Consider the following 9,233-nt stretch of genomic DNA (forward strand, 5'->3'; position numbering starts at 1 on the left):
TGGACCTTCTATAAGCATGGAATTTTGAGCATCCACAACTACAATATGTATTCCATCTTTTAGATACCACAAATTGTCAACATCAGCAACTAAATTACATAAGATGTTCTTAGTCTGTTCAGAGGCTCTCTGTTGAGCACCTTCCATCTGTGTAGGAAGGTCACATAAATATGAAATTTCTGTTGCACCAGTTTCCGTAAAACGACTAAGAAAAGCCTCATGAAAAGTAGATTCAGATTCATCTAAAATACAGTATAAAACTTCCTTATCAACAAACACTTCAAACACTATTTCCCTGATGTCTCTCCCAGTTTGCAGGTATGGATTATAGAGCCCTTATAGGTGCAAAGCAATTAAACTTGTAACTAAACTATACTAAATTTCTATGACTAGAATGATAGTAAATGTAGAAGCAAATATTACATCCTTATGTTAATAAAACAGATCTAGTGATCCACAGCACAAAAACCAATTGTTATCTTAAAAAATAAAAACTCATGGTAAGCAGACAAGATAGGAGGTCCTGGTCAGAAATACAGTTCAAAGATACTGAGAAACAATAACAACTGAATGCAATCATTATTTTATTGCCATATTTTCCCGTACCTTTTGAACAAAAAAAAACAATAGTCTCTATTTTAGGAAAAAGTTACAAATTATATTATGACAAAAATCACTCAACAAACCCCCACTACCCAAAAATTAGATGAACTGTAAAAAGTGTCCTCACCCTCGACAATAGACATGTAATCAACATCTTGCTTGCAGCTTGTTTCTATTGTATGAATCAAACATGATTCCAAGTCACGAGCAAGCTATTGTCAAACATGCAAAAAAAAAAATCTGACAACAACTTATGTCTTAATAAAGGTCATTCATAACTTATCAAACATGCAAAAAAAAAAAAAAAACAATACAAAGAGATCTGTTTTCTTTCCTAAGAAAAATTACTCAAAATATTATGTGTGTTCTCCTATTTTACCTGTTATGCACCGTAATATTTCACCGTAATATTGAAAAGACCAAACTAAATAAAGTGACTAATCTACAAAATAACAATAATTAGTTACAATGAACAACTAACTAACCAAAACAGTTAGTAGCTGTAAAAATCGGCCTAACAGGTACCACATTTTAATGATCTTTTGCATCTTTCTAGGGAATATTATAATGATCAAGTGTAATAAAAGGTGAGTACAAAAAGTATCCTCAGCAGTCAACACTTAATGATCCTTTGGCAAATTTCAAATTTTCAGTTACTAATAGTTATCTTAGCTGCTCTAATAGGTCAGGTCATTTTTGTGTTATAAAGAACTATGTAAAAGCAACTGAATATAAAACTCCAGGGAACTGCAAATGTCAAGTGCATTTGGGTGTTATAAAAGAGCTATATAAAGGAAATCTGGAAGATAATAAAACCCCAGGAAACTGCAAATGTCAAGTGCATGATACTTTCTTATACAAGCAAGAATGGTAATGCAAAAGTTAACAGGTTGAAAGGACATGGTTCTGTCCCATACAGCAGTTGTTTCCAGGACAAAGAACAAGCAATATCTGACCAAACATATTAAAATAGTGATTATAGGTAGGTACTAACTCAAATTTTTAAGGTTTCAAAAATGGTCAATAAAGCATAAATTTTTCTTACTCAAAGGAACTCTCAAACCACCAGTGAAAGCATCCCTAACAGGTATATGAAGTTGTTGTATTGTGTTTGCTGCCTGACCAAGTGCACCTTTAATCTATTATGGCACCGTTTCTTCAATAACCTTATGTGTCTCAAAAAACCCTTCTGCGCATTCCTCTCTCATTCGAAGTGGTCCTTCAACAGTCAATTTTGTTGACAGATTAAACCTGGTTTCTATCTGCATTCAAGCGAACATAATAAATTCCCTTTAAAAAGAAAGATATCTCCAGCTATGTGCTGAAGAAGTTATCAAAGCATACAAATCGAGTCAGCATTAAAAAAAACATGCAAACAAATTTATTTCCCATTTGTACTAAATTTTCGGCATCTTATTATTGAGTAATTTGGTGAAATTTTCAAAAACATGTGATGTGATCATATACTATTCTCTAAAAATTCATCATGACAGCTGAAGAGCTACAAGTTCTACTATCTTCAAAACTTCCTACTACTAATCTATTGCCCCAAGAATTTCTTGAGAAACAAAAGGAAAAAAAATACAGAGATGGAAGATTGAGACCTGATGGAAGATCGACCATTAACTTGGAACTAACCTGGTACAAGACCGTTGTAGACCCACAAGTTTAGCCACGCCGTAGACCCACCGCCGCAAGCACCGTCGCACCCACAAGTGAGCCACACCGTAGACCCACGAGTCGAGCCTCCCTGTCACACGACCCAAGCCGCAGGCCCCCATCACCTTGTTACACACCTTCAACAAACAGAGAGAAAGAAAGAAAGATTGAACGAGAGAGTAGGTCAGAGAGAAAGATAAAGCGAGAGAGAGATGAGGTGTGAAGAGTTATTAGGGATTCAACCTTAGAGATTGCTTTTGTCTTTCATTTGGTGCCGAAGTGAATTTCATTTACCGTCTGTTTTCATTTCTTTTAAGTAAAATGTCCATGTATTAGCATGCGACAATAACACTTTTTAAAATATGTGATATTTTAGTGTAATATATGGGCATAATTGTTGTAGTGTAAGTAGTAAACTTAGGCATAAACTCTTACGGTTTGGGTGACTATTATTATTTTTGGCTCCATTGTCACGTTTGCCATTTTTTGCCCAATTTTTACTTTCTCCTGCAATGTTAGTGCTATTCCCAGATTCTATTTTCCCCAGTCCAACAGTTGTTTGGCTAGGGTTATCAACCTTCTGCTCAGTTTCCTTAAGCTTAATAAATTCCTTTGCCCGATCAAGGAACTCCTGGGTGTTGTGCACATATTTTCTTTTCAAACTGCTCCAGAATGGACTTTTCACTCTAATTCCTTAATTAATGGCTATTAATTTACCATTACCACTCAGGGATTTCACCCCTTGTTGCTTCTTGCATAAAACGTTGAATGTAATCTTGTAAAGGTTCATTGTCTCGTTGTTTTATGTCCACCAAATCATTCAGTTCGGTTGGAAGAGGTCTTGCCGAAGAAAATTGGGTATAGAAAATGTGGACAAATCCATCCCATGAGGTGATTGACCCTGGCTGCAACTTGAAGAACCACTGCTGGGCGGTTTTTGACAAGGTGGTAGGGATGATCTTGCACCTAGCATCATCCTTAACTCCTTGGAGATCAGTCTGTAACTCAAAGTTGTGAACATGGGACACTGGGTCCTCCCGCCCAGTATAGATCTTCCATGTTGGCATCTTGAACTTGACCGGTATGGGCAGCTGGTTGATACATTCTGAAAATAGGGAACCCCACTGCCTCTCTATTTCAATGTCTGTTAACTTGGGAGTTGTTAGGTCTCTTACCAATCGAGTTAACAGATCTAGCTAGGCCTGGAGGGTTGGGTCTGCACCTGCCTGGGGCTGTGCTACATTATGGACCTCATCCATTCTCGAGATCTAAACAGTCTCAGGCGGAGCTATGTTGTTCGAGTCCCGATTTTCCCTAGTGTGATTAAAAGCATCTCAGAGGTCTTCACCCCTCATAGGTTCCATCCGGTTGAATACGGATTTTGGACGAGGCTTGCCCTTAGAATTTTAGATGTCTACCCGGCTTGGTACCACGGGTACTCCTTGGAATCCTCCACCTCGGGGTGGTTGGTTGTTCGGGACAACCTGCCCTTGTGGGACAAACGGTCCTTCGGGCGGGTTATCCTCTGGCCTTGATTATTCCACTGGTGGGCTCAGCTCTCCACCTCATCATCATCATACCCATCAGCATAGTTGGGTCTATATGCACTATTGACTTCTATTTCCTCTCTTCTAGACCTTGGTCGGTACTCTTGGTGTTGTCTGTGCCAACCAGGCTACTGATGGTTGTTCTGGGGCTGACCACCTCTATTTGGCGCTGGTGCTCGGGTGTTTCCATCCCAACCAACTACATTAGGATTTTTTTCACAGCCACTCCCTTGAGATCTTGGCTGAAAGTTATCTGCTCGGTCCAGTCCCATGTAGTGCCTTGGAAGGACCTACTTATCAGCTGACAAGGGGTGCCTGTTGTTGTTTGCCTAGGGGCCCCGACCTGATCAGCGACTCCTAGTCATACCCCATTCTCCAATATGAGGTTAAGTCTCTGGTCCATTCACTTCTCCTTCATCAAACCCAAAACAGGAGGGAGTTATTTGTTGTTAGCAGTAGTACCAGCTGCAGCCCCCTACCCTGAGTCTGCTGCTATTGCATGTAATTACGAATGGACTCAGCAGCCTCCCTAGTTCGGCGTTCCATGTCTTCTTGGTGGGCTTGAATCTCCTGGGCATTTCATTCCATCCATTCTTGGAAATCTCTTCTTTGCTTCTCGAAAGCCTCATTAAAGGCTTCCTGGGCGGTAGCCTACCCCTGGTCCATAGTAGCTAGCTAATCCTGCATCTGCCCTATGACTTCCCTTATCTGCTCAATTTCAGGATCAAGTCTTTCAATATCAACGTGTGGTTCATACTGTCCAGGACCTTTAGCTCTTGGTCCTGGCTGGTCGGTACCCCTTACAGCACCTCCTCCTAAAGTTCCTGTGTTAGTAACTCCCGTAAAGGAAGCAACCCCATGTACAGCTGCAGTGGGCCCAGTAGCTTGCCCCTGGCACTAGTGGCAAATTAGCTCGCCCCCTATTCAGATTTCTCATTGATGGAGCTCGGTGCAACGATTCAACTTCGCGCTCCGGAGGTTCTTCGCCTGATCTCCTTGTTGAAACCACCATCTTCGCAGCAACGGAATCTGAATGTGATTATTCTCGCTCTCAACGAAAGCACCAATATGTTGACTAATTTTTTAATCAGCTGACACAGAGTCAAAATAATTAATTTGAGATCTTTCAATAGAACAATCAATGAACAAAAAATGAGCCCAAAACCTAATAATAATGAGCAATAAATGATAAAGAACACTAGGATTTATAGAGGTTCGGCCCCAATAATTGGTAATAACCTACTTCCTCTTAGATTTATATTAATCATTGAAGGTTTACACAAGATCACAAGATTAAAATGGATTTCTATGCGTAAAAGACAATACAATAAGGAAGAATCATTGCTAGGTACAAAAATAGGTTGTCCGGTATGTTTCTAAACACTGGTCGGTAGACAATTTCGTGAACCCCTTTTACTATGGTGAAGGGTTTACATTTATAATGCTCTGTTGGCCCAGGGGCGATACACGGGTGTAATTGATGGCGAAAATATCCCATTATTCTCGCAGGTAGTTATAGCCCTTCCTGTTAGGAGGGTTGACCAAGTCTTCAAGGCTGTTAGGCATCTTTTGCGGGTGGTTGGGTGATTCTTGCAGGCTACTAACGATGAGTGTAACCACTTCTTGCTAACCAGGTTTGGCTATCCATCATAACAAGAAGCTTAGCTTCTAGTGGCATTCCGTCGAGCAGTGTTAGAAAGACTTCCCCTCAAGAGAGTGAATTGCACAGAAGACGCAAAACTACATCCTGACATTACTGCCTGGGAAGGGTGTAGCTATCATAGACACAGGCTTCCTGAACATATCTCACTGCCGTTTGCTTGACAATGGTCCTCACCAAGAATCCCTTATAGGAGACTCAATGTTATGCCTTGGTGTAGGACTTGGGCAAAGTGTTTACCTTCTGTAAACTGCTCTCCTTGCCAAGCAGTAACTTGTCATATACCCTGCAGGTATACACCGACCAGCATGTGAGGAGGTCTGCCCAACCTACTCCATGTGTCCAAGCTTAGTGCCACGTCAGATATGTCAATTTTTGGGATAACATCTCCTATAAGGGACTTTTGGTGAGGAACATCGTCAAGCAAGCGGCAATGAGAGATGTTCAGAAAGCCTGTGTCTATTATATCTACACCTGTAGCGTCCCAAATTTGCTAATAAGGCTTAGGACCTTGATTAGCGTGCCTGGAGGGCAATAAGTGGTTTATTATATTAATATGTGAATTTAGTGAGAATGTGATTAGAAATGCATGTTTAGGTGAATTAAGTATGCATGGGGGCCCCATTTGGTTGTTAGGGGTATTTTTGTAATTTTAGTCCGTTGAGGGCATAAATGTAATATTTGTGAATATTGTGATATTTACCATGTGAGGGTGGTGATATATTTGGGATGCACAATTTGAGATAGTCCTAGGGAGCGGTTTAGCTAGAAAGTCACAACGGGGTCAAATACCTGGCTCGGGAGGAGCTTAGGGGTATTTTGGGAATATTATATGTGTTCGGGAATTATTGAGTAACGGGTAGTAATTTGAATAAACGGGGATTTATAGGAATACTTGGGGACTTAACGAGATTTGGTAAATGACTAAATTGCCCTTGGGATTACTTAAGGGTTAAGGATAGGTTTAAGGGGCAAAAGGATAATTTGGCCATAAGGGTAGATAGACCTAGCTGAGGTAAATTCCTTCATGTTTTTCACTTAGGCATATACTGGAATTATCTTTTGGAAGCTCTAGAGGAAAGCAGAAGTTAAGAAAAGAAGGAGAAGAAGATCTAATCTTCTTTGGGGTCAAGGAAGGAACTCTAGGCTTGTGCTTGGGGGGCTTGTGGCTTGGAACTCAGGGGAGCAATTCAGAGATTTAACTAAGTTCAAAGGTAAGCTGTAAAATTTGATGATCAACTGAATTATGCTGAGTTTTGGTTAGGAATACAAGTTTATGCATGTGAGCTAAGTGGTGAATCACTCTTGATTGTTTAGATGAGTTTTGGGATTAGTTCTTGGTTAGGTTTTGCTGCTGGAATCATTTTAGAACTACTTTGGTGATTGAATTGAATTGTTAGTTTAGTTTTGGAGTAAATTATCTTGGATTTGGTTGTCAAGATGGGGGATTTTTCTGGGTTCGAAGGGTCGGGCTGCGGCATTGTTCTTGCTAAGCCGCGACCCTATAGAACGGTTTTGAGGCCAAGAAGAGGGGCGGGTCGCGGCGCCCTATAGGTTGGGCCGCGGTGCACATAGGCTGAAATTTGGGGATTGGGTTTCTGGTTGAGGCGGGCCACGACAAAAGGCCTTGGGGCTGCGGCGCTTAGTGGGTTTTTGCACCCCAAGAAGGTTTTAGGCTCGATAATTCAAAAGTTAAGGCTCGGGATGGATTTTATCACCCGGATTGATAGAATTCAATGTCCCGGAGACTAGAATTATAACCCAAAGTTATTTAATGGATTAGAACTTGATGGATGGATGTTGTTGATACGTTGTGACTAGGTTGTCAGCGAGGCTCGGACTAGAGGATTGTGCTCGAAAAGCTCGGGACATAGGTAAGAAAACTATTGTACCCATAGAGCAGGGAGCGGCCCTATAGTTTGTATTGCAGGGCACGACCCTATGTGATTATGATGCATGGTGTAGCCCTATTGTGTATGCTTGTATTTGTTTAAGTGTTTGTTAAGTTTTATGCTATGTGTTGCATATCTGTAAATGTACGGCGAGGGCCAGGAACGGCGAAGGTTGAGAACGGCAAAGGCCGAGTACGGCAAGGGGCCGGGAGCAGCATTAAGCACGCGGAGTGCGAGTTGCTAGGGTGAGACCCCTATTGGATACCTGGGATATCCTCATGGTGTAGACCGCGAACCCAGGGCCTGGTAAAGTGCCTGGGACGGCATGGCCATTATGTGTTTAGCCTGTTGGTGGTTTTATTATATGCTGATTGATAGATATGCATATGTTGATTGCTTGTGTGGATTTTTCTTGCTGGGCTTCGACTCACGGGTGCTCTATGGTGCATGTAAGGGCAAGGGGAAGGTCAACCAACCATGAGTATAGAAAGTGTGTACATGTTTGGCCTGCCTGGCTGCCACGACCAAGGGTACTTTTGGGAGATGTTTTGCATTAGTCTGAATTTTGTCGTTTAGTTGGCTTTAATCATATTTTTGAGTTGTAAATATTTCCAAACAGTACTTTGGGATCCCAAATGTTTAACGCTGTATAATTTTCAGTGAATGATTACGTTTTCAACTCATATGACTTTTATTACAGTTTAGCTACACTTTTAACCTAAAACCTGGATTAGCGAATTAATTGCACGGTTTAAACTCACTTAGTAACGACTCTAAGGAAGTAGGGCGTTACAACACCCTTCCCAAGTTGTGATGCCAAGATGTAGTATTGCATCTTCTGTGAAATTCACTCTCTTGAGGGGAAGTCCTTCTAACACTGCTCGGTATGATGGATAGCCAAACTTGGTCGGTGGGAAGCGGTTACACTCACCGTTAGCAGTCTGTAAGAATCTCCCAACCACCTGCAAAAAATGCCTAATAGCCCTGAAGAGTCGATCAAACCTCCCAACTGGTAGGGCTGTCACTACCTGTGACAATAATGGGATATTTCCACCATTAGTTACGCCTGTGTGCAGCCCCTGGGAGGTCAAGTTTGTGCTCTAAATGGAGTTTGCTTATGTGGAGTTGCTGAGAGAAGCAATTAAAACATACAAGTTGATAGGGAGTACTACTTTGTCTTCAATAATAGTTAAAAATTAAGGGTTAAGTGCAAGGGTGAAGGATGTCCATTGGTATTGTATGCACATGTACTTAAGGATAATAGGACATTTAGGGTAAATACACTTGTCAATAAGCATTCTTGAAGTTTGGTATTCAAGAATAGACATGTGAATGGTGGGTGGTTAACAAAGCATTTCCTTAAAAATTTTAGAGCAAACACGAATATGTCCTACAAGCAACTCCAACATATAACATCCTCAACCAAGTTTTCTGAACTTTCTGACTGCGTTTTCTATATAGCTAAAAAAAGAAGCTCTAAACATGCTAGAGGAAAGTGTGAGAGACTAATTTGAAATTGTGGAGGACTATTGCAGCAAGATTTTGGCAACTAACCCAGGTATGTCAAATGTTTTGGCTTTGGTATTTAAATGCTAATTATGTCATAGTTTGTAACCTCTTTTTTGTTTTAGGTAGCATTGATATATTGAAGACCACTACGAGAGGCGAGGAGAGGTATATCCAAAGAGTTTATATTTGCTTGAAGGCCTGCAAAGAAGGTTTCCTTGATGGATGTAGGCCTTTGATTGGGATGGATGGGTGTTTCCTTAAAGGATAATGCAAGGGTATGTTACTTGCAGCGGTAAGTGTCAATGGGTATGCAATAGTTGAGAATGAGAACACAGAGACATGGAAATGGTTTGCGGGCTTGGT

At 41.0% G+C, this 9,233-nt stretch overlaps 1 long non-coding RNA gene across 1 annotated transcript; it reads right to left on the reverse strand.

Annotated features, from left to right (window-relative positions):
* Positions 1-472: 472 nt before the first annotated feature.
* LOC133821017 (uncharacterized) lies at positions 473-1,629 on the reverse strand. The gene is made up of 2 exons (XR_009887264.1): positions 1,560-1,629; positions 473-982 (listed from the first exon to the last, which is right to left on the reverse strand). It is a non-coding gene; the product is annotated as an uncharacterized LOC133821017 (long non-coding RNA).
* Positions 1,630-9,233: the final 7,604 nt, after the last annotated feature.

The sequence above is a fragment of the Humulus lupulus genome, chromosome 3, assembly GCF_963169125.1.
Source record: "Humulus lupulus chromosome 3, drHumLupu1.1, whole genome shotgun sequence".
Taxonomy (NCBI): Eukaryota; Viridiplantae; Streptophyta; class Magnoliopsida; order Rosales; family Cannabaceae; genus Humulus; species Humulus lupulus.